General features: G+C 35.8%; 2 long non-coding RNA genes across 15 annotated transcripts in view; one reads left to right on the forward strand and one right to left on the reverse strand.

The window, feature by feature from the left end:
* Window positions 1-26,377, reverse strand: part of LOC140609906 (uncharacterized) — a 170,539-nt gene that overhangs the window by 102,813 nt on the left and 41,349 nt on the right. For 4 of the 8 annotated variants that reach the window (XR_012011628.1, XR_012011625.1, XR_012011627.1 and 1 more), the window contains exon 1: window positions 4,100-4,225. This is a non-coding gene — a long non-coding RNA (uncharacterized lncRNA). Of the gene's footprint in view, window positions 1-4,099; window positions 4,226-7,603; window positions 7,706-11,693; window positions 11,776-13,759; window positions 13,796-26,377 lie in introns of those variants that run through there. The other 4 variants (XR_012011622.1, XR_012011623.1, XR_012011624.1 and 1 more) reach the window with 3 other exon arrangements.
* Window positions 1-26,377, forward strand: part of LOC140609904 (uncharacterized) — a 71,476-nt gene that overhangs the window by 2,049 nt on the left and 43,050 nt on the right. For 4 of the 7 annotated variants that reach the window (XR_012011619.1, XR_012011618.1, XR_012011615.1 and 1 more), the window contains exons 2-3: window positions 22,021-22,107; window positions 25,343-25,408. This is a non-coding gene — a long non-coding RNA (uncharacterized lncRNA). Of the gene's footprint in view, window positions 1-22,020; window positions 22,108-22,893; window positions 22,991-25,342; window positions 25,409-26,377 lie in introns of all 7 variants that reach the window. The other 3 variants (XR_012011616.1, XR_012011617.1, XR_012011614.1) reach the window with 1 other exon arrangement.

Consider the following 26,377-nt stretch of genomic DNA (forward strand, 5'->3'; position numbering starts at 1 on the left):
CACAAAGAAATAGAAAAACATTCCATGCTTATGGATTGGAAGAATAAATATTGTGAAAATGTCTATGGTACCCAGAGAAATTTGCACATTCAGTACAATTCCAATTAAAATACTATGGACTTTTTTCACAGAGTTGGAACAAATAATCCTAAAATTTGTATGGAACCAGAAAAGACCCTGAATAGCCAGAAGAATGTTGAAAAAGAAAAAACAAAGCTAGGGGCATCACAATGCCTGACTTCAAGTATATTACAAAGTTGTGGTCATCAAGACAGCATAGTACTGGCACAAAAACAGAGACATAGATCAATGGAACAGAATAGAGAACCCAGAAATGGACCCTCAACTTTATGGTCAACTCATCTTCAATGAAGCAGGAAAGAATATCCAATGGAAAAAAGACAATTTCTTCAATAGTGTTGGGAAAACTGGACAGCCACATGCAGAAGAATGAAACTGAACCATCATCTTATATCATACACAAAGATAAACTAAAAATGGATGAAAGATCTAAATGTGAGACAGGAATCCATCAAAATTCTAGGGGAAAACACAGGCAGCAACCTTTTTGACCTCAGCCACAGCAATTTCTTGCAAGACATGTCTCTAAAGGCAAGGGAAACAAAAGCAAAAATGAACTATTGGGACTTCATCAAGATAAAAAGCTTCTGCACAGCAAAGGAAAGAATCAACAAAACTAAAAGACAACCTACAGAATGGGAGAAGATTTGCAAATGACATAGCAGATAAAGGGCTAGTATCTAGGATCTATAAAGAACTTATCAAACTCAACACCCAAAAACCAAACAATCCAGTCAAGAAATGGGCCCTCTATTATTTCCTCATGTGTGTAGAACCTATGTTTTCTTCTGTTCTGTCTTGTTTCCTTAAACCCCTGATATTATCACAACATTAAGGTATGATAATCCAGAGGTAGACAGAGGGATAGGGATGGAGTAAAGGAGAAGAAGGATGGAAGGGTGGGAAGGAGGAAAAGAGGAAGGAATTCCATTTCTCAAATACATAACAACTAGACTTGCAAGATACTCAGAATGCTCTTCTATAGCTCTTAGGATCAAGTAAGTTCTTAACCAAGTCAAAATTAGCATGTGAGGGATGAGCTGTGTGGAGGAATCACAAACAATTCCCTTGACTTTAGACAATTACATTTGGTTGTTTGGAGAGAGCAGAGCAGATTGTGTTCTTTGGGATGTAATACTAAGCACCCCAAACCAATGTAAGACACTGTCAGGAGGGCAGCCCGGTGGCTCAGCAGTTTAGCGTCGCCTTCGGCCCAGGTTGTGATCCTGGAGACGCTGGATCAAGTCCCACATCAGGTTCCCTGCATGGAGCTTGCTTTTCTCCCTCTGCCTGTGTCTCTGCCTCTCTCTCTCTCTCTCTCTGTCTCTCATGAATAAATAAATAAAATCTTTTTTTTTTAAAGAAAGAAAAAGAAACTGTCAGGAAAAATGTCATTTAGAGACCTCCAGTTTTGTCAATGCCTTTTGACAGAGCACCTTCACTGTGTGATTCTTTTATCATTGCAAAGGCCACACTGTGAGAACTGTTCATGCTAAAATCAGATTCTTTTTTAAGGATCCACAGAGATATAAAAACACACTCTGCATGTGTGTTCTTTAAAAATACTCAGTGTGAACAAACACTGATAAGACTTGACTGGTGGGGAAACCACCATAATTTTCCTTGATGCCTAGAACAAACAGGGAGTTTCTTCTCTACTTCTTCCTCCATCATATTCCTTATCTTCCAACCAGTTCTAAGCCCTGTCCATTTTATTTATTTATTTCCCTAGTATATCTCTTCTCCATCACCAATGACATTAATTTAAACCATGCTTCTAAATCTCTGGCCAATGTGGATGGCTCCTAAAACTTCAACATTTTCTAAATTTATACATGTATTCTCAATGCATTTGATTCTTTAGGTGCTTTGTGCTGATTTCTTTTCTCTAGTGTTTCCATCTGGAGAGTCAACAGTTCCCCACCCTTCACCCCTGCTAAATATCAATCATTTGTGGCATTCAGGATTCAGGCCTTTTTCTTTGATTGTATACATTCATTTTGGAACATCTCTTCCATTCTTGGGACTTTTGTTAACATCTATATGTTGATAGTTTCTGGATTTTTTCCTACTAAGTTTCAGACCTATATATTGAATCTCTACTTGACTATATTGAGTATATATTGACATTTCTAAATAGGTATCTTACAGGAACCTCAAATTCAAGGTGACCCAAACTATACCCATTACCTTATTCCTAGACCCATAGTATTTCATAAGAAGGGTTTCCCTCTTATTTAGTGTACTACAACCAATCCAGTTGGTCAGTCTAGAAACCTGGAACTTACTTTGATTTTTCTCTTGCCCTCATCCCTGACATCTAATCTGTCAATAAACATGTCCTGGATATTATAACTCCAAATTTCAAAACTCTCCACTTTTATCCATTTTACTGCTATCACTGTCATTTAAGCCAAGGACATCTCTGGTCAGCTTTATCCCTACAGCATCATACAGGGCTCCTAATTCCAGGCTTGCTCCACAAATGGGCATTCATCATCCTCAAGCCAAAGGGTCTACCTACAATTATCACATTATTCCTGTGGTGGTTAATTTTTTCAGTGGTTTCCCTTTACTTTAGGAGCTATCTGCCTTTGTAGGTTTATTTCTCACCATCCTCACCTCCCCACAAAATGAACTGCTTTTGGTTTCCCAATTGTATGTACCATTTTCTCCATCATTCCTGGATCTTCATACTTGTTCTCTTCTGTAACTTGCACATTCTTCCCCAAATCTGCCTTTTCCTGGCTGACTCCCAGTCAGTCTCCATCTTTAGTTTATACTTCACTTCTTTTGAGAGGCCTTCCCTGAACTCTTGATTGGGTCCTACACTGTTGTTACTTGGTTTTCTGTACTAACTCTTAGTCCATAGGACATAGGCTGTATCTACCACTTTACTGCTATTAACACCATAGTCTGGCATAATACTTGGAAAACAGCAGGAGCTTAATAAATGATTGTTGAATTAGTCAATCAACTTATATGCTTGCTTCTGTTTTTCTCATGAGACTGTGATATTTGTTAGTATAGATTGTCTAACTCTTACCTCTGGGTCCAAAGTACTTTATATATAATAGACATTCAATACATATGTATTAAATGGACAGATTCATGGATGGATGAATAAATCATTATAAAATAACAGAAAAAAATGTTATTTTTTGAAAATATTTCCAATAGTCCTTTTGGAGATTTCACAATAATGCACACAGGAGGTTACCAAAGTTGAGTAAGAAAAGAAGTCAGAGGAAATAAGGGATAGCAATAAAAGTTATGAAGAAATAAACTAGGGAGAAGATGTCATGACTCATCAACCAAATTATATCTTTATGTCCTTTGTTAAAATTATAAAATATGTATTTTATTAAATATATCGAGATAATTTTTAACTCTTTCAGGCCACTTTGGTCCCATACCAAGCTGTCCTATTGATACTTAGGGGAAAATGAGACTTTATTTTTGTATCCCCTTATCTCTGGCAAAAAAGAGAGTCAACTCACAGATGAGGGGAAAAAAAGAAAGATGGAAAGAAAGGAAGAGGAAAAGAAGGAGAAAGGAAGGAAGGAAATGAAGGAAGGAAGGGAAAAAAGAAAGAAAGAAAGAAGAAAGAAAGAAAGAAAAAGAAAGAAGAAAGAAAGAAAGAAAGAAAGAAAGAAAGAAAGAAAGAAAGAAAGAAAGAAAGAAAGAAAGAAAGAAAGAAAGAAAGAAAGAAAGAAACAAGAGACAAGGGGGAGGGAAGGAGAAAAACATACTAAACTGTCATTAATGAAGAAGCTTAATATTTTCCCTTAATTTTAAATTCCAAATTCATGACATTGAACATAATACCCTTTTATTTTTTAAAAAAATCAACTAAACTGGTCCAGTTATTTATTGTCTTAAACTTAGTGACTAAAACAACACAAATTGCTCACAATCAACAATCTGACAGTTTGGTGCAAAGTAGTCTTTGCTGTACTTGATGTCAGCTGGGGTGACTCAAAAGCTGGGAGCTAGAATCATCTGAAGATTTGCTTACATGTGTGAGGCTGATGCTGCCTATTCACTGAGACCTCAGCTAGGACTGTAGTCAGAACCCATACATGGTGTCTCTGGGTTGCTTGGGTATCTTCACAAAACGGTGGCTATATTCTAAGTAGAAGTGTCCCAAGGAAGACATCCAAGAGCAGGCAGTATTGCCTTTTATGACCTAGCTTCAAGTCATGCAACATAAATTCTGCTTCATTCTATTCACTCAGATGTCATGAAAGCCCACCTAGCTTCAAGAGGAGGTGAAAAGAGCTTCCATCTTGCTATGGGGGAAGTGCCAAAATTAGTAAAACACGTGTAAAATATTGCTGTAACCATTTTTATAAACTACAGTCTGCCTGTGCAATCTATATAAAGTTAGTTCATAACTGATCTTTCATGGATGGGAGGATTTGGAATGGAAATGGCTGATGGGCAAGTCCACAGTGCTAAAACAAGACCACCATGGGTTTAGGAACCATCAGAATTATGGGTAGCTTTACTTCTGCTTTTACTCCTTTCTCTCCTGATAATGGAATGACGTTCTGCCTACTTTTTACTTGCCCTCATCTCATACTTAGGCCTAAAAGGCAAAATCATGGGGTGGGACTGAACCTTTTCCCTGGTCTCCAAAAAAAAATAAAACACCGGCAGCCACCAGGAAAGAGTAATGAAGCCTGTCACTTAGTCTGTCCTCATGTAGTGCGGCTGGTGACTTCCACAGAAGACAGACACATGAAGCAGAAACACAGAGACTCAAAAACTATGGGGGGAAAGAGAGACAAATGTCAGAGACTCAATCCTCAATGTGACAAGGAAAGAGAGCTTGGATTGTCCTTGCCACAGTTGTTATTTTATTGGTTCAAGACAGATAATAGAAAGTCACAAAAGGCTTGAAGAAAAATTATGTTTATTCCTAACCTGCTACAAGGAATCTGTCATCTAAGTGAAAGCAGTAACCCTTATATTATAGGAAGGTCAGCGTTATCAGAAGGGTAGACAGAAGAAGGTTCTCTCTGTGAGTTAAACCTAGTTCACGTTTATTTACAACTTCACACAATTCATACCATATCCACATTCCTTTACCACGTAGCTGGTACAGTAGACCATCAATTTTCCTTCATTTTCTATATCCCAAGAAAGATTGGAAAAGGCGGCTATGATGATTTGGGGGACTCCCAACCTTGTAATATTCTCTATAGAGGCTATGAAATGTAGGGGTGAGAAAACTGATATGAATATTGTAGTTCTAATTCCTTGGCTGAAGACTTTAGGGCTTCTTCTCAATATGGCATCCACATTCCTTTCTTTTTAACAACCCCTATGTTTCTTAGAGATCTATCCCTTGTCCACTTTTATTTCACGTGGTCTGAGTAGAGGCTGCACCTGAGATCCCAGGTGGACATGTGAGTCAATGATTCGTTTGAGCCTCAGCATAGAGCTCAATTAGATCAAATCAGAGCTAATCCTTCAACTTTCTGGAATGAATGTTTGATTTGATGTTGTAAAAATGTGAACCTGGAAGTGCCAGAACATAAAGGAAACTAGGATGAGAGATAGAAAAAGAGAGGCTGGATCCTGATGATAGCATTCAAATCCTTGGGTCCAACTCTACCTGAACCTGCTCTCTGAACTTCTTTCTACATTATGTAAGCTAATTAACTCCCTTTGACACCAGTCTGAGTTGTTTTATTCTACTATTTGTCTTATTTGAAAAGCAGTAGATAGAACTTTCTACCATTACGGGTCAGATTAATTGGCCTTGGTTTACAACTGTTTTTCTAACCTCTGTGTATGATCCTACAAGTGGGTACAGCACAGCTGATCCCAACTTTATAGTTGAAATTATGACCACAGCAGCAATAAGGATTTTTTCCACCGGTCTCAACTCAGGCCTTTGCTTTGGCATCCAGATTGTTCAGTCAAACTTAAGAATAAATTTTATTCATAACTGCTTTTTCAACTTTAAGCAATATTTAGATTGTGACTAAAGAACACACAAAATAATGGCAAAAGATGGTGGACTCAAGTTTCCAATTGTGTGGATTTCATAGCTAATTTAGAAAAACCCTATGTTCAAAGCTTTGTTATATTTTTTATTCCGGATTTGCAAGCTGTGATCTGAGACAAGTCACTTTTATAGTTAGTTTTAATACTACGAAGTTAAAGGCATTATAACCTATTAATGGTTAAATATCAATGGTATTATTAATGGTTAAATATCAATGGTATTATTATTACTAATCTTAATGTTAGAATCCAGCTTATTTTGACCTTATCCTTTTGATGTCATTCCTCAGGTATAGAAAATAGTTCACATTTTCATCATAAAACTGATCAGTTTTATGATGAAAATGTTACCAATATAGTAAAATCCAACATTAAAATGCATGAAGTCGAGCACCTAAACTTCTAGTATTTGTTGTCACAAACAAAGCTATACTCCTCTTTCTGTTGCTTATCATTATTTTTAAAATTCTAAAAATACTATGTTTCTTTAAAGGCTCATTAAACTATTTTTTTATGGGATTTTGCAATGTTCCTGAGAATCAAATGAATCTACTAGGTCATATGACTTTGGAGGCAGATACATTTTTTAAAAAAGTAGAACCGTGCATTAGGGCCACATAACAGCCATGGTAGCATATACTGAGAGAACAATACACTGAAAGATCACCATGAGACATCATAAAATCCTGGAAAGAGAACAGAACATTTATCAGAATAGCCTGGAGGCAGCCTGACTCCACGTCTGCTAAACTTATATCCAAGAAGCAAATCATATTCTGTTTACTCAATTGGTACCTAATGAGAGGAACAGTTAGGAATTATTTTTTGTAACACTCTGTCTTTTTATATTTCCATGATTGGAGAGTAATTTCAAAGGAGCCAAACATAATTAATTGTACTGAGTGGGTGCACTGTGTGTGATTGAAGTACAGGAAGAAAAAAAAGTAGCTGTATGAAGCCCATACCTGGAGAAGAAGGAATAAGTAGCTATATTAATTCTCTTGGTGACTTGGGAGTGTGCATGGTAAACTCTTGGTGCGCTGTGGACATGATGTGATAAGCAACACGAGTCACTTTACTTTCAAGATCTGAGAGACATCGTCCTATGCTGATGATGTCACCAACACCAACTAATGCTCTAAAGCTTCATGTTTACCAATGAACTCATGGACCCAATGTTTAAGATATTTTGGATTGGGATCCCTGGGTGGCGCAGCGGTTTGGCGCCTGCCTTTGGCCCAGGGCCCGATCCTGAGGACCCAGGATCGAATCCCACGTCGGGCTCCTGGTGCATGGAGCCTGCTTCTCCCTCTGCCTGTGTCTCTGCCTCTCTCCCTCTCTCTGTGTGACTATCATAAATAAATTAAAAAAAAAAAATTTAAAAAAAAAAAAAAAGATATTTTGGATTATGGTTCATCTTTATCACCAAAGGAGCTCAGTCCTTCAAGGAAACAACTTTTAAATAAATGATACAACTGTATTTAAGTCATTGGACTGTACTCACAGGTTTGGTCATCAACTCAACCAATGAAGCGCATTTCCATAGCTGCTTGTAGTTGAAGCAGTGCAGAACTAATTCTTGGACCGAGACTTCTGATCCATCACTCTCGCTCCAAAAGTCCCATAGAGAGTGACACAAATTAGGAAAAATAATTAAATAATAAGTCTTTGCTTCTCCCTTCCTGTCATTCCACATATTCAAGTCATCAAATAAATGTTCCAAAATATATCACACAGCCTTTACTCCTCTGGACATCATCTCTACTCCCTAGCCTCTGCTTTTATCCTCTCTCAGCGTTTCCACTCTTGCTGAAATTCATTTTTTACAATTTTGTTTAAAATCTAAACTCTTTAACATGACCTATAAAGCCCTTCTATGGTCTGAATCTTGTTCTCTTTCTTTTCTTATTCCTTTCTCACTTCCTACCTCCCTTGAAATTCTTTCTCTTGTCTCTTCACGCAGTGCATGACATTCTCAACCTTCAGGACTCCTATAAATGTTTCCTTTTCAGAGAGGTCTTCCCTGATACCCTCTCTACAGCAATTCAGGATGCTCTGTCATAATCCTCTTCCACTCCTGTACATTCCTTCATGTATATAACTGATCTTTTCATTCATGTGTTTGCTTCTGTGTTAATTATCTTTGCCTCTCACCAGACCATGTGCTCCATGTGAACAAGAATCCATCTCAAAACACCATACTCAACAAATACTTATTAAACTATTAGAATCAAATGCTCAGGCAATGTCAAGCTTTCAGAAATTGAAGAAGACCTAGATTCCAAAATAGACAGCTGGCTTATGTCCCAGGATGTTAGCACCAACCTGTGCCCTTCCCTTGCCTCTTCTTCCCTCCCAGTCCATTTCTCAGTCTCCCACATACTATCACTGCAGCTGAGGCAAGCTCTGCCACCACTCATTGCAACTTCTGACATCCAGGCAATCACATATCTGTGCTGCCATGGTTAATTTTATATGTCAACTTGGTAAGGCCATGGGACCCAATGGTTTGGTCAAACACTAGTCTAATGTCCCTGTGAACATTTTGTTGTTGTTGTGTTTATGTGTTTAGTGAATTCAACTTGTTGTGTCTTTTTTTTTTTTTCAAACTTTATTGTTTAGAGCAGTCTTAGGTTCACAACAAAACTGAATGGACAGTACAGATATTTCCCATATGCTCCCTACCCCCTACTCACACAGCCTCTTTCACTATCATACCCCACTCAAGAGTGTTGTATTCATTAAAATCTATTAACCTATGTAGATACATTATTATTTCCCTAAGGCCATTCTTGGTATTATACATTCCATGGATTTTGACAAATGTATGACAAGTATCTACCATTACAGTATCCTACAGAATAGTTTCAGTGCCCTAAAAATCCTAAGTGGTGTTTTGAATTCATCCCTTCTTCCCCTAATTCCTAGCAACCACTGATCTTTTTACTGTCTCCATAGTTTTGTCTTTTCCATGAAACCACAAAACTTCATCCAGTATGTAGCAGTTTCAGATTGGCTTCTTTCACTTAGTAATATGCATTTAAATTTCCTTCATGTCTCTTCATGGCTTAATAGCTCATTTCTTTTTAGCGCTGAATAATATTCCATTGTCTGGATGTACTACAGATTATTTAACCACTCACCTACTAAAGGACATCTTGATTGTTTTCAGGTTTGGGGAAGTATGAATAAAGCTATTGCATGTGCAGGTTTTTGTGTAGACAAAAATTTTAAATTCACTTATGTTAATACCAAGCAGCATGATTGCTCAATCATATGGTAAGAGTATGTTTAGTTTGGTTAGAAACTGTCCAACTGTTTTCCAAAATGGCTATATGACTTCACGTTCTCACTACCAATGAATGAAAGTTTTCGTTGCTCTACATCTCTGCCACCATTTGGTAGTGTGTTCTGAATTTTGAACTATATAATAGGTATATAGTAATATCTCATTGTTGTTTTAATTTCTAATTCCCTAATGACATATTATATGGAGCATATGCTTATATATGCTTATTTGCCATTTGTTTGTTTTCTTTGGTGAGGTGTATGTTCAAATCTGCCCATTAACTGCCCTGAGTTAATGCAGAGCTTTAACTCATGACCCCAAGATCAAGACCTGAACTGCGATCAAGAGTTGGATGCTTAGCCAACTGAATCACCCAGGCTCCCCTCTTCTGCCCATTTTTAAATCAAGTTGTTCATTTTCTTCATATTGAGTTTTAAGACTGCAATTTGTGTAATAGTCTATAATCAGAGAGGTCTTTAGCAAATATTTTCTCCCAGTCTGTTGCTTGTTTTCTCACTTTCTTGAAGAAGGTTTTTTTAAAAAACATGTGATTAACTTCTTACATTTTTAATGTGTTATTGAGGTAGAATTGACATAAAATGTATTAATTTTAGATGTACAACATAGTGATTCAACAATTATATACATTATGAAATGCTTCTATGATAAATGCAGTTACCATCTGTCACCATATAAACTTATTATGATATTATTGGCTAAATTCGCTGTTCTTTACTTTCCATCTTTGTGATTTATTTATTTTATAACTGGAAATTTGTACCCTTTTATCTCTTTACCTATTTCTCTCATCCCACCACTTCTCAGTGCTCTAGCAACAACCAGATTGTTCTCTATATTTTTAGTCTATTTCTGGTTTTTTATTTGTTGCTTGTTTGTTTTGTTTATTACATCCCAAATATAAGTGAAATCATGATATTTATCTTTGTCTGACTTACTTCACTTAGTATAATACTTTCTGGGTCCATCCATGATGTTGCAAATAGCAATATCTCCTTTTTTGTTTTTTTTTTTTGTTTGTTTGTTTTTAAGAGAGAACACATGCACATGAAGGATGGAAGGAGAAGGAGAGTGAATCTTAAGCCCTGAGGCTTAATCTAACAACTCAAAGATCATGACCTGAGCCAAAATCAAGATTAGATGCTTAACTGACTGAGCCACCCAGGTGGCCCCATTTCATTTTTTTTATGACTAATATTCCATTTTCATATGCTTATTTGAATATAAAAATCAAAAATGAAATATTAAGCTCACACATATATATCCTCCATAATTTGTCTATTATCATAGTAATTTCATTAAACATAAGGGTGCATATGTCTTTCTCAATTAATGTTTTTGTTTTCTTTAGATAAATACCCAGAAGTGGTATTGCCAGGTTGTATGATATTTCTGTTTTTAATGTGTTGAGAAGCCTCCATACTATTTCCCATAGTGGCTGGACCAATTTATGCTTCTACCAAAGGGGCAGGGGGGTTCCCTTTTTCACACATCCTTGCTAACACTTGTTTTTTTTCTTGTCTTTTTGATACTAGCCAGTGTGAAGTCATATCTCATGGTAGTTTTGGTCAGTACTTCCCTGATAATTAGTGATAATGAGCACCTTTTCATGTGTCTTTTGGCCATCTGTATGTCTCCTTAGGAAAAATTAAGTCAGTAGACTGAGTAAAGTAGATTACCTTCCATAGTGTGGGTAGGCCTCACTCAATCAGTTGAAGGCCTTAAGAGCAAAGACTAAGGTTTCCTGAAGAAGAAGGAATTCTCATCATGACTAAGTCATAGAAACACTGCCTGAATTTTCAGGCTGCTGCCTTGCAGAATTTGGACTCAAGACTACAACACCAACTCTAATCTGAATTTCCAGGCCTGCTGGTATACATTATAGATTTCAAATTTGTTAGCTCCCACAATTATGAATTAATTCCTTAAAATCATCTCTCTCTCTCTCTCAATCTTTCTTTCCCTTTCTCTCCCCCACCCCCCAAAACCCACATCATTTGCACACACTAACATGACCATCAGGATTGATCGATCTATTGATCTATCTATCTCCTTCCCTCTCTCTGTTTTTCTGGACACCACTGGCTATACATGTGTATCATTAACTCCAAGAACTAGACCCAAAACATCAGCATGATTGGAATGAAATGAATCTCTCATGTGCATGTGTTTTGTTACAATAACATCCTACACAGATCAAGGACTAGGATTCTATAACTGAATTCTAGGCAAGGGAAATCCTGTTAGGTCAGATCTGAAAAAAATAAAGATTAATTTATTTTGATACCTTCAGAGCTCCATGTCTATGGCCAGACCCCCAGTGTTGGATGTCTTCTTTTGGTCCTCAGTTGCTCAGGGCCCTGTGAGACCTAAAGTAGAAGCATCATAGCAGAGTAATATTAGAATTCAGGCTTTCTTACCCATTAGATCTCAGGGCAAATCACAACTCTTTCCTCCCCAGCTGTTACTTAGTGTCTCAACATCTAATATTACTCCTCTCTAAAATGGGAGCATTGTTTTTGGGATAACGAGATGACACTTGTCAAGTGCTCAGCATAGAATAAGCATTTAAGTCAATAGCTGTTATTATCACCATTAAGTGCTTCACCAATAAGCACTCAATATATGTCACCTATCATGCTCTCCTCTCTGCTCTAAATCACAGCCTTTGCATATGCAATTCCTTCAGCCTCTGGCTTCATCAGCCACACTCTCAGTCTACATCCTCACTTCATTTGTGAAATTAGACTGATTTACCCCACAGTAGATTATCATAGTTCTTTCTTTTTGTAGCTATCCATCATTTGTTACTTAAAAAATAGCAGGGATTTGTGCCTGGGGCTGGTTTAAGTGTTTGCATGCATGCCAGTTACATTTAATCCTATAATGACTTTCTGGAGTAAGTACTGTCATGCTTGTATATTAACAAACTGAGGCTCAGAGGACTTAAGTAGCCTGTTTAGGGCCATCAAACTAGAATGTGATGATCATGGCCTGGAGATCATTGCCCATGATGCTCCTTTCCCCCATTCTCTGAAGGCATTTACTCTTTGGTTGATTAAGAAGTGAAAGTCTGATTAAAGATAAGCAACAGATTCTGGGTTGAAAACTCTAGAGTGTAATTATTTGGGGAACTTGGACAGATGGGAAAAAAAGGTGGGTGGCTCTTCCTGTAGACTTCCAGCACTTGACTTGAAGAAGAACCTTAATGGCCTCTGTCCCAGCCAAGAACAAAAGCTGCACTTTGACACTTTCAGTTGCTGACATTTTTGTTCCTAAGCACCTTCTTTACAGATGGAGAGTTTCATCCTGACAGAAATTGCGACAATCGGGTTATGAATTGCTCAAAAAGATAGAAGTACCACATGCGCTGGCAAACATTTCATTGCAGTTTGTGTACATCGAAGTACAGAAGACAGTATTAAGTGATTTGGTTACACCTTTAACAGAATTAATCAAAGCCAGTGGCTCTTCACTTTGATGTTTTTAGAATTACCTGGGAATGTTTGAAAGATTGCCGTTTAATCAGAATCTCTGGAAGTGAGGCCCAAACATCAGAGTCTTACAAAAGCTTTCTAGGTAGTTCTATTTTGGAGCTAGAGATGGGAACTCTAGAATCTCTAGAATCCCCAATCTAGGGTAATCTGTTGTTTCTCATTTATAATATTTAGGAAAGAAAAACATAGAGAAAGCATCTCTCATCTGTTAAATTTCTATGTTAGCCATGACACTAGTACAAGAAAAATATAGAGTTAAAAGAGACAACTATGAATATGAAATTTACCAACCAATAAAGAAAAGGCCATAGATAAAACAAAATATTGGTATAGTAATCGTGGTGAAGACAATTTTACTTCACCAACCTGTGATGAGAGCAGATATAATATCTGAAGAAAACTACTTGATTCCAATAAGATGGTGGGAAACTGTCATGGTAATAAGATGCTTTCCATTTATCTAGTGGTTGCAAGTCAGTTTTCATGTCAAACAGAAGAATTTCATTTATAACAACATAGTTCTGGGAGTTTAAAACTAATGATATGAATGCATAAGAAGTTTGAGACCAATAGCTTACCAGATATGGAAGGGCTATATTTAGAAACCTGTCAGTAGTTTCTCACTGATCCTAAGTTTAAAATGCTCCATAATCTTGTATCTAAACCTTTGCCATGTGGTTGAATAGTAAATCATTTGTTTAATTGACTAATGTCAAATCATATTCAATCTGAGCATTCCAATAGAGGATTTTTGGAACGATTATAGGAATAACATCTTATTTTTATGGAGAGACATAACCAAGATATAGCAGACTAATTTCACATGTGTCACCAATATAGGAATAGAGACTTATACCTTGTATTTTCTCCAACTGCTTCCTGGTTGCTGACCCTTAAAAACAACATAGCAAAATGGTAGCAGGATAAGTGGCCAGCACAGGTTGTAATTTCATCATAATACTGATCAATCTCTTCCAGTTGTTCAGCCCAATAGTGGAGAGAGAAAAATACTCAAATGATCAGATAAATTGCATGGGACAGGCACTGTGTCCAGCTTGTCTTAAGCTGGAGCAGTGAATTTTCCTAAATGGCCTTGGCAGATTCCTTGGACTCTATAGCATACTACCAGGTTCCTTTAGGAAATAAATTTGAATTACTGATGACCATATTCTACCCTCCATGCATTCTCTTACCCACATATATACATGCATTTGAGAGAGTCTCTGCCTTCTGTGAGAGATAATCATCAGGTCTTATTAGAGAGGAAAATTGGAAATTACTAAATAATAAAGTATTAAAAAAACAGGAATACTTAGATAAAAAACAAAATCTCTAAATATTGAAGTCAGGTAATGTGTAATGTCATCTTTTTTACAAATGCACTCTAAAACCTGTTGGTCACAAACAGCTAAGAAGCCTACAGGAAAATCAGAGTCAAAATTCTTATTTCAAAAAGAAATACATTATTTCCTCAACATTTAGGATATTTACACTCAAAGCACAGGAAGTTATTGATTACAACTTCCAATACCTGTATCTGAAAAAGCAACTAGACAATCAAAATTCAATCAAAATAAAAATAGTGAAAAAATTTTAAAAAACAAAAATGAAACACAATGAAAAGACAAAATAAAAATAGTGATAAGCCATCTATATTTATAGAAAACACTAGTAAATCATTTGTTTAGTTCATTCCCCTGCCAATCTTAAAATAAAAATAATCTGAACACAACATATTATGCAATTTATATTTTCCTGAGAAGCTATACAATAACAAATTTTTTGTTACTCAAATCATATGAACAAAGTATAGGACAGACTTGCTATAAACAGATTTACAGATTGGATCTTAAAGAAGCAAGTTTCTTGGCCATGCAATCATTACAATATAAGAACTTATAAGTTCTAAATTTTACATATCAGGTTTTCTTAATATGGAACACAATAACACTGATGATGTCATTTACATTTCTTTTTTTTTTGTCATTTACATTTCTCACACAAATATTCAAATGGGGAGGTGAATTAAAGAGATTTTCTAAATGCTCTAAAATATCAGGACTTTTTAACATTTATAAGGTGCTGACCTTCATGAAGAAAGTGATCAGGGGTGCCTGCGTGGCTCAGTCAGTTGAACACCCAATTCTTGATTTTGACTTAGGTTATGATCTCAGGGTCATGAGATAGAGCCCTATGTTGGATTCTACACTGAGAGTGGAATCTGCTAGTCCCTTTCCCTCTGCTCCTCCCCTTTCTCTCTCTCTCTTTCTTTCTAATAAATAAATAAAGTCATTTTAAAAAATGAAGAAGAGAGTAACTGTGTGGGGCTTTTTTCTTCATTGAGACAGATTTGTCCTCAAAAGTAATTACTTAGCAAACAACTTAAGGATATTCAGGGTGGGATGCTGCCCTAATTCATGGAATTTCATCTAACCAGAATGTGTGTCTGTGTGTAAGATGTCAGTGCATCATATGCTATATTCTCTCTTTAGTTTTATCTGGGGCATGATGTCCACCTCCATACAGTAAAATAACGAGAAGAAAAGAAGTGATAATTTAGACCTCCCAGGAAAGAATGTGATACTTACTTTTCTTACAGGTTAAGTGCAGATTTCCTTCTACCTGGACATATTACAGTCAGAAAGGACAGAAAAAAATGTGAAGCACAATGGCACTGATGAAAATACCACTTAGGTTTCTCATTCAAATGTGTAAATTGTCTTTATTGAGGATCTTGACAAGGAGTTCTATTAAAAGAGGATCATTAGTGCTGAATACACATTACGTGCTCAATGTATTTGTTTTCTCATTGGTGTGATCGAATAGCTGTGGCATGTGCTTCTCCTATTCTGCTTTATTTTACCTATATGAACAAAGACTGACCTCCTCTAAGTAGTTTGTTTAAATATATAAAAACAATTAGAAAAAAAGAAATAGAGGAGAAATAAAAAGCAATTTGCTTTATCTGAGTAATTTCCAAAGAGTGATAACTTTGTATCCCCAGTGATTCACCAATTATTTTATGTGGAATGCAGGGAAACATTTTTTAATTTAATAATTCATTTTAATTATAGATTAGAAAAATATATAACAATATTCAGTACATATTACTGCAACTTCCTTTTAAAATAAGTTGATATAACTTAACTAAAAAAAATGGAACCAGCTTAAAGAAAAATACTGCCTTTGTAATATAGTTCAGGTGGTATGCAAAAATGATGATAATTATGGTGTTTGTATGTACTTGACCAAAGTTGGAAACACCAGGTTAGTGGAAACAAGCAAGGAAAGAGCAGGGCCCATACAATCATGATATTTAGATGAGATTTGGCCACAAATTTCCAGATTGTGTGCAACTAGAAGCAGAGCCCTTCAGATATTTAACAAACTTTTGAGATCATTGGATGTCTTTTTTGGCAACCTACAGAGAACTTCTTTCCATGAGAATGATTTCACCATGACATTCTCACACTGGCAAACAGTGTCTAGTACTTTTTTCATCACATCAAATTACCTCACTACTTCTTTCTACATAGAAGCAAGTAGAACAGTATTCTTGGAATCCAACAGGTGGCACTCTGAGGGAGACTACCAGGTAACTGACTTGGGGTGACATAGCTGCTGTCAGGGAAGTGAGGGCCAGACTCCTTTCCTTCTTTGAGGTGCCTCACTTGGCATAGGAGGTAAGGGATGCCCAAGGATAACCTGCAATAAAATCATTCCCTGGACCCCTGGGTGGCTCAGCAGTTGAGCGTCTGCCTTTGGCTCAGGGCCTGATTCCAGGATCCAGGATCGAGTCCTGCATTAGGCTCCCTGTGAGGAGCCTGCTTCTTGCTCTGCCTGTGTCTCTGCCTTGCTCTCTGTATGTGTCATGAATATATAAATAAAATCCTTTAAAAAAATAAAATCATTCCCTTTTTGTGATTTCAGATCAGGAGTGCTACAATAAATTCAAAGTCCCCTTCAGTGGAACTCCGTTGAACATTTAAACATGATATAGTTGCTTCCTTTGGATTTATCTCTTTTTTAAAGATTTTCCATTTATTTATTTGAGATAGAGAGTGAACAATCTGGAAGAGGGGCATAAGGGAGAGAGAGAGACAAGCAGACTCCATGCTAAATGCAGAGCCCAACTCAGGGCTTGATCTCAGGACTCTGAGATCATGACCTGAGTCAAAACCAAGAGTTGGATGCTTAACGAACTGTACCACCCAGGCACCCCATGGATCTGTCATTTTAAAGTGAATTATGTAATGTTATATAGATTCGCCATGTCTCAAAGAGGTGGATCCGGAGTCTAGATTTGTGCTGAAGAATATTTCAAGAATGTTGCTGGGCATATAAAGCAGATTAAATTCCTTGCTGGAGCTAAATAGTGCTTCTATATCAAAGACTTGTGGGTTTCCCCAAAGCCCCTCTTTACAGAAAAGGAAAAGTAAGAGAGTTTGGACAGCATTGTCTAATAAAGGCTGCCAATCAAGAGGACACTGGTGAACTCCTTATTCAAGAGTTAATGAGATATTTGCAAACTAATTCTGCATTTTTAATTAAGTAAGGAGACTACAGCACAGCTGAGATAGAAATTATGAAGGAAATGCAGAATGTAATTCCACAGGAGAGGTAATTAGGAATTGTATTTATTATTTTGAGAATGGGAAACAGTGTAACTGTTAAAGTAGAGGGCAAAAGTGTTTTTTTGTTTTGTTTTGTTTTGTTTTGTTTAAGATTTTGTTTATTTATTCATGAGAGACACAGAGAGAGAGAGAGGCAGAGAGAAAAGCAGGCTCCTTGCAGGGAACCTGATGTGGGACTCAATCCTAGGACTCTAAGATCACACCCTGAGCCAAAGGCAGACACTTAACTGCTGAGCCACCCAGGAATCCCAGGGCAAAAGTTTCTAAACACAAGGAGATGACTCTTCAGTGGCTAAATCCTGAAGGACATTGCTTCTTTAACGTTCATGCTTTTATTATCTATCTATCTATCTATCTATCTATCATCTATCTATCTATTTATTTATATTTGTATGTTGTGTGTATTACATATGGTATTCTAAAAATGAAGTAAACTGGAGAGAAGAAAATACTAAGAAAATCACAAGGAAGAGAAAATATATGTATGGTACTGTCCGATATGGGAAAAAATCCACATGTAAGTGGACCCACACAGTGTTCAAACCTGTGTTGTTCTTTTTTTCTCCCCCCATGCTTTTAAAGCTATGTTCATCCTTTGGCATTAGAAACAGGGCTCTGAATGTCGACCAATATGCACTCAGTTAACTTGGTAAGCCTTATGTAGAAATTAGTTATGGGGCAGCCCTGGTGGCGCAGCGGTTTAGTGCCACCTGCAGCCCAGGGTGTGATCCTGGAGACCTGGAATCGAGTCCCACATCAGGCTACTTCCATGGAGCCTGCTTCTCCCTCTGCCTGTGTCTCTGCCTGCCTCTCTCTCTCTCTCTCTCTCTGTGTGTGTGTGTGTGTGTTTCTCATGAATAAATAAATAAGTCTTAAAAAAAAGAAATTAGTTATGTAGTGTGGAAGAAATGCCTCTATTTAACCCATTTTTTTTATTTTGGTGAACTATACTTTTTCACACTTTACCATTAACTATAAAGGCTACCTGTTTAATAACAATGCAGTTTTAATTATTTTACATGTTTTCACTATATAAAATAGAAATAAAGCACAGAATTCCAGTTTGGATCAGAGATTAAAATAAACTGTGAAGTCATAAATTACTCTAGGAGTTGACCTGTGGATTTTTGAAGGCACAAGCGGCCTGCCTTCTCTTATGCTCAAAAATGCCAGCCCAACCTAAGTCCATAACAAATTGGGTAAAAGTGTATCTGCTAGTGGGATATTTAGGTCAATCTTATCAATCCCCAAATATTTATTATCTTCAGTGGACCATTGGGTCCATTAGCACAAATCTTTCTCAGAAACAGTGAACCAATTTTTAATGGAATGCCTATACTGACTTGTTCATAGTGGTTATCTGGAGAAAACCATTAAAATTTTTCTGGGTCTGAAACTGATTTCTGTAGGAATGTGTGTTTGAATATACTGACAATGTCTTCTATCAGGGGGTAGGGAAAATTATAAGCCGGGTGCCATGAACTTGTCCTCTCTGTTCTAGCTAAGTCAATGATTCTCAACATTGGCAACACATTACCCTGGGCAGCTTTAAAAAATACTGATATCAGGCTGCCTGGGTGGCTCAGTGGTTGAACGTCTGCCTTTGGCTCAGGGTGTGATACCGGGATCCCAGGATCGAGTCCGCATTGGGCTCACTGCATGGAGCCTGCTTCTCCCTCTGCCTGTGTCTCTGCCTCTGTCTCCCATGAATAAATAAATAAAATCTTTTTAAAAAAAATACTGATACCTATTCTCTACCCTGAAAGATTCTGATTTGATTTTTCTAGATGCACCCAGATGTTAACACTTTTGTATAGCTTCCCAGGTAACTCCGATGTGCAGTAAGAGTGAGGAACCCCTGCTAAAGGACATACAGAGTTCAGAAAATCTCAAGTCTCCTGGGATCCATTTCTTAGCTTAGGTTTTACATGGTGTTTCCAGGAAGCTGGTCTTATTCTTTAACAGACCTGAGAGACCACTAAAAAATAACCATTTCTTTGAACCTAATAAATAGCATCTAACTCCTTTCGATGTATTTGCCATTAAAAGTCCTAAGAAAATACATGCTAGTTAGCAGACTCTGCATTTCCATGCGCCATCAACTCTCTTTTAAGTGACGCCAAAAAAGAGTCTTATTAGTGATTCATATTTTACACATTTATTAACCTGACTTGTAAAACAAGTAAGTGATAATTCTAAGTGATGATCATTTCAAAATGGTGGTGACACCTGAGTGCCTTTAATCTATTTTTTTAAATACACTTATTTAGCATTTACTCAATCTACTTTATTCTTCTGGGAATGCCACATCTCCAAAATAGCTTCCAGACTGTGTTAGGAAAATTTGAAATGATTTTAAAATAGACTTTCTCACTTCATGTGAAAATTGGATATTAAAATAGAAAAGGGAAAAGTAGGTTCCAACTGAAAGATGATTTTATTAGTCAATGAAACTGTGAAACTGTTTTCAAGTCTCAAATTTACTCAGACAATAATGTTTACTATTATATGAACTCTTCCCCTTCCCGGTCCCTTACCCCGCTGGAGTGCATTGCAGAAGGTATTATGGAGAGTAAGAAGATGCATCTCCATTCTTAGAGATGACTACAATCAGCATTGACTTTATACTTACCATGGATATATTTTACCCTTAGAGTTGTTTATGGTTCCTATTTCAGACCAAACATATAATAGGCACCTTCTATGTGCTTAACCTCATGCATGGTGCAGGGGATAGACAAATCAGTAAAACACAGCTACTATCCGTATGTAGCTTATAATCTTGCTCTTAAATTAATCCTGGCAAATGTCCATTTTTTTTTTTTTTTTTTTTGTTTTTCTGGCAAATGTCCATTAAAAATTACAACAAAACACCTGGTTTCCAGCACTGATGTGTGATCTATATTCAAAGTTATTCAGATTTGTGTGTAAATATAAAATCATTTGCATTTTTCAAGTTAAGAATATATAACAAAGATGCAAGATGGAAATTAATTGGGCAAAGAGGGAAGTCCTAGAATGATAGTGGTGGGGCTCTTGCAGATATAACCATCTAACCATTTAATAAAAATATGTTATTATATAGCCTCTTGACTAATAAAACATGTATTCACAAGAGGAGACCATAGAGCTGGGCCTATCATTTTGATAAGTTATTATCACAACAAGCATCTTTTTATATTAATCTTTATTTTGTAGGCAAAGAAACTGAACCTTAGAGAAGTTGGGTGATTTACTAACTTCATGATGTTAGGAAGCCTAGACTATAAACTTTACATATCTGAGCACTTTGTGTGGGCCTCTACTACATACTGCCTCCCCAAAGATGTACATAGGATACAGTACCTTGCTAATCCTTCTAGCAAGGGCAACAATCATATTTTTTTTTACCCCATGCACCAATTTATACAGAATTTACATATACAGAAATTAAGATTATATTAGTGATATAGCAGCAGGAAAATAAGTACTTATCTCCAAATTTCCATAGGTTTGTATGTTTTATCTAAACTGTTATTTTTGCCTAGGCACTATTACACGTGCTAATAGGGGCATGCAGTTATTACCAGAAGTTGATTGATGGATAGCTTGGGAGATAATAAACTTCCCTTCATGCTGAATTACTTATATTAGGTGGCCATTTATTCTAATATTCTAAATACCTACCATATAAAAATACATTAAATACCATAAATCTTTTATTAGTGTTTTTTTCCTCTTACATAAAAATTTTTTATTTTTGGAAACAAATGAGAAATGGGGTCTGGCCTTATAATTTTCCTGGACACCCAATGTAATAATAGCATAGGCCACATTTGAATATATGCATATATTTGGATTTCATTTGCAGGGTAAAGTAACAAAATAAGAGTTTATTCCAAAAATTGCCCATTGCATAAGTATAAAAAGGGACTGCTATTACATAAGCAATATTACTATTTATAAAATAGTCTTAAAAGAAGTAGCATCAAAAAAGGTATTTAGTCTTCAAATGTTATCACTGAGTTTGGATGTTCAAAATCTGGCATGATGATTCTTCACCAGTCAACACCAAGCAATGAGAAAAGCTACTACACCTCCCCACTAGTGCCAGGGAGGAACACACAAAAATAGAGAAAATAGTGCTACTCTTTTGAGGTGCCAATAACCATGTCAGTTAAACATAAAGCAAAAACAACAGCTAGTGATGACACTTGAAGATTTTCATTCTCCACTGGCAAGAAAAGGCCCACAATCCATAGGGACACAGGTGAGTTACTGGCTTCACCAAATTTATCTGTAGTAAAAAGCACACAAGTATAAGTGACATTGTGTCTTCATTCTAGCCCTAGATAAGAGATTTTTAAAGCATTAATGTATTTAATATTGTAATTTTCAATGAACCAAATGGATATGTTGCCTATTCTTCAATGCTCTCTAAAAATAATGAAATAGAAACATATTAAAGACATATTCTAATTATGTGTAATCTAAACTCCTGTAGGGCAAAAAAAGAAATCCTTTATCACCCACATTATCATGGGACATCAGAATGATCAATTCTGCAATCAACCTGGATTTTAATAATTGTGTAAGCTCATTCTTTTTGTCTTGTTAACAATGATATCTCATTTTAAAATACTGTTTGAGTTTTCTTATTAATTTTATTACATAATGTTTTATCTTCAGGAACCATAGTCTGGCAAGTATCTGGTCCACTGAGGGTGGTTAATAAATAGACATTGAATGAATCAGTAAATAAAGGAATACTGAATGAATCAATAAATTCTAAATCATTTTAACGAAAAGGATAGAATTAATTTAGCATCAAATTTTATCTATACTTGGGCAGCCCGGTTGGCTCAGCAGTTTAGCGCCACCTTCTGCCTATGGTGTGATCCTGGAGACCTGGGATCTAGTCCCATGTCGGGCTCCCTGCATGGAGCCTGCTCCTCCCTCTGCCTGTGTCTCTGCCTCTCTCTCTCTCTCTCTCTCTGTCTCTCATGAATAAATAAATAAAAAATCTTTTAAAAAAATTTTATCTATACTGATACCTATGAAAGTATACAAAACCTAAAAGCAAAAATAGTAATATAGTTTATTTTTAATTTAAATCAATAAGTTTTTAGATTGCTAATGTAGAAAAAAAAACAAGTTTTCCAAGTGAAAGATTACTAGTTGCTTTTCCCTCATTTGTACTATATTCAAGATTATACCAAATGTAATATGTTTTATATGCATGTACATAAATATTATGTCTAGAATATGCATATATCTATAATGCATGTATATTATATATATACGTTATATATATTATATGTTTTGTATATATGTAATATCTTATACTACTTATGATTTTGGCATATCATACCAATAGGACTTCAGAAGGAAGAGAGGAAGAGAAAAAGGGAGAATAGAAACAGTCTTTTTTTTTCCCTACTACCAGGAAGTACAGAAGAAAGACTGTTGAAGAGGTAAAGAAGGAAATTGCAAAGTTTAAGACAGAATCAATGCATATTACAGACTCACAAACATATGGGACAATTTTCAACTCTTAAAGCTTTTATTAGAGCTTACTCATCATTTTCTAATTCTTTGCCATGACATAAAAGGCTCTATTGAACTACCCTGCCATTTTCCCAGGCTCCATCTTACACGGCTCTCTCACTTGGCCCATATACTTTAGCCCCACGGGCTGTTCTGTCCCCCAGGCATATAGAAGTGACTGTTCTTTCTCATGTTAACTCTGAAATTTTACCTAAAGAGATGAAAAACCCTTTATAAAGTCCCTGCTGCTCATCCCCTCCCACCTTCTCTGCATCCCCCTAACCTCACAACCTTTCTCTCAGGACTGGTTTCATGTTCTGTTATTGTCAACTTGAAATTTTCAATATATTTTCCTTATTAAGGGACCCCACATTTTCATGTTTCACTGGGCTCTCAAATTATGTAGCTAGTTCTACTTGCTAATATAATCACTTTTATTTTGGTCTTTAGATGTTTTATAATTATCTAAAATGTTATTTTTTATTTATTCTTGCCTGTACTAAAATACAAGCTCTATAATAGCAGAAACCATGTTTATCTGCAGAGCAGGAATGGAAAAAGTATTTTTAAATTAAAACAATTAAGAGAAGTTTGCTTTAGTTTGAATGTAATCTCTCTCCCCACACACCACCTTAACCTTAGAAATAGAAAGACAAAGACTGCACAAAATGCTTTCCATTGCTAAGTGTTAAAAGATTGGCTTTCCTCAGCTAAATGTGACAACAGAATTCAGATTTACAACCAACAAATTTAGTGCAAGATGGAAATGCAGTTCAAAATCTTCTAAGCCCCCCAAGATCAAAGGGGCAACTGAGTAATGCATAGGGCTCAGCAGTCCCCAGACACATGTAGCACTAAAAATATTATAAGGAATTACTAAGGAGTATCAGGCTGAAGATGTCTACAGTCTTACAAACACAGAAATAGGACAGTGTGAATGTGGGTTGGGAAAGTACCGTCAAGTAAGAATAATCAAAGGTAAGTTATTATAATTCCCAAACTCAAAGAAAGGAAACAATGGTTGGATCACTAAAGAACCAGTTCATTAATTTATTAGTGTGGGAGGAAAGCTAGTTCTCAAAACTAAAATGGAACTCTACTTCATACTATATGCCATAATAACTATGTATAATGTAGTTATTAAATAGTCTTAGTCTACATAGTAATTATGTGATCTTATAGTCTGCTTATTAAATACACTTATTAGAACCAAAATTAATGGCTACATATCTTACTCCTAAATTTTGAAGCCGAAGTAATGTTATACTCATTTGTAGAAGGACTGCCTATTTTCCCTTTCATTCCAGACCTACGACTAGGTCTTCAATTTCAGATCAAAACGAGTGCCTATGGACAAATTATACCCTGACTAATTTAACTATGTCTACTCCAGACAAATGTGTATGCATGTATTACTTTAATTAACATTAGAGTTCTTGGTTGTTGTAGTTTTTTTTTTTTTTTCCAGCTCACTTGGTTGACACAATCTGTAAGAAATGAATAATAACACCTGGCTACTGTGGGTCTACTGGTCTGTTCCTAACAGTGAGCTTGAGGCTCCCCATAAAGAAAGGAAAGAGTTTACAGAAAAAGTGGGAAACAGAGTAACATCCTCAGCTCAGCAAAGTGGCTAACCTTAGGTACAACTTAAGATGCATGAGCCTGTGCCAATGGATCTTTGTATAATGCCAAATGTTAGGAAATACTCTATTGACAGAGAGTTTCCATTTGTATTGATATCTTCCCAAATTGCAACTGACTACCAGCTATTCTATTGGCCCTTCAGAAATATTTCAATAGATGGATAAAGACATGGACAGGACATCAGTCCAATAAAATACCAGAAATTTGATACTAAACTGATAAATTGCAGATATTTCTTGTGACTGCTATCTACCTAGCCTACTGGTTCTATTTCTCTAGTAGAACAATGACTGTACCTTCAGGTAGCAAGCAGATGAGAAAGACATGCCTCATAAACACTAATCAAAAGAAATTAATTATAGAGCTATATTAATGTGGAACAAAATAGACTTCAAAACAAGAAATACTGTCACAGATAAAGAGTATATTTCAATATTACATGAGGGTGAATTTATCAGCAAGCTACAGCAATCCCAAATGTTTATGTATTTAATAGCATAGTCTCAAAAGAAACAAAAGCATATAGAATTAGTAGACAAATAGACAAATTGATAACATAAATATTTGAAATATTAATAAGGATATAGAAGATGTACACAAAACTACTAACTAAATTATTTTAATTTATATTTTAGGACACTATGGCCAACAGCATGAGGATGCAAATCCTAGCCAGGTGCAGATAAGCAATATTCTACAAAGTAAGCCCAAATAAATTTTAATTAACTTAAAACATACAAACATGTTTTCTAATACAATAGAATTCAACTGAAATCAATAATAAAATAATAAATATAAATTAATCTAATGATAAATTAAGTGATATGCTTCTAAAAATCTCATAAATCAATGAAAAAAATCACAATGAAAATTAGAATGCATTTTGATCTGAAAATAATGAAAATATACTAAAATCTATGAACTATTCTGTTTGCTTTGGATACAGAAACCACAAAGAATGTTATTCTATTCTAATAATGAGGAAGTCAGATAATTTATAAAATCATAACCCTTTCTTAGACTATCAGAGAGCTAAAGTCATAAGACAAATGAGTGAACTGAATTATAGAGTGGCAAGTCCACCTGAAGAGACATAGAACAAATTATTTTATGTTTTCTAGAAAATGGAGCAGAAGGCAGCCATCCTGAAAGTGGGCAGCAAGAAAACAGTGACAGTTTTAACAATAGCAAAAACTCTTCCTACTTCCAGATGATATAATTATCATAAAATATATAGGAGTAAATCTAACAGAAAGCTGTCCAAAATTGCTTTACTGAAAACACAGAACAGTAATGAGAAAAAATTTTAAATACCTTTATCAACTTCACAGATTGGTAGAATTAATATTAATATAGATATTTTCCTAACATCGATTCATGGGTTGGTTCAGTGGAATCCCGGTCAAAAATTCAGTAACGTTTTGTTTTTTAAGAAATTGAGAAACTTACATCAAAACATGCACAGGTCCTAGTAGAACCAAATTTATTTAAAAATAGAAAATAAAAAATAAAACCAGATGACTTTACATAATACCAAAACAATTTAATAATAGACTGTAGATATAGATTAATAGAAAATAATAAGAACTCCAGAAATAGACCCAAATGTTTATATCAACTGATTTTTAACAAATGTGCCAAAGTAACTCAATATAAAAAGTAAAGACTTT

The sequence above is a fragment of the Canis lupus genome, chromosome 19 (genome assembly GCF_048164855.1).
Source record: "Canis lupus baileyi chromosome 19, mCanLup2.hap1, whole genome shotgun sequence".
NCBI lineage: Eukaryota > Metazoa > Chordata > Mammalia > Carnivora > Canidae > Canis > Canis lupus.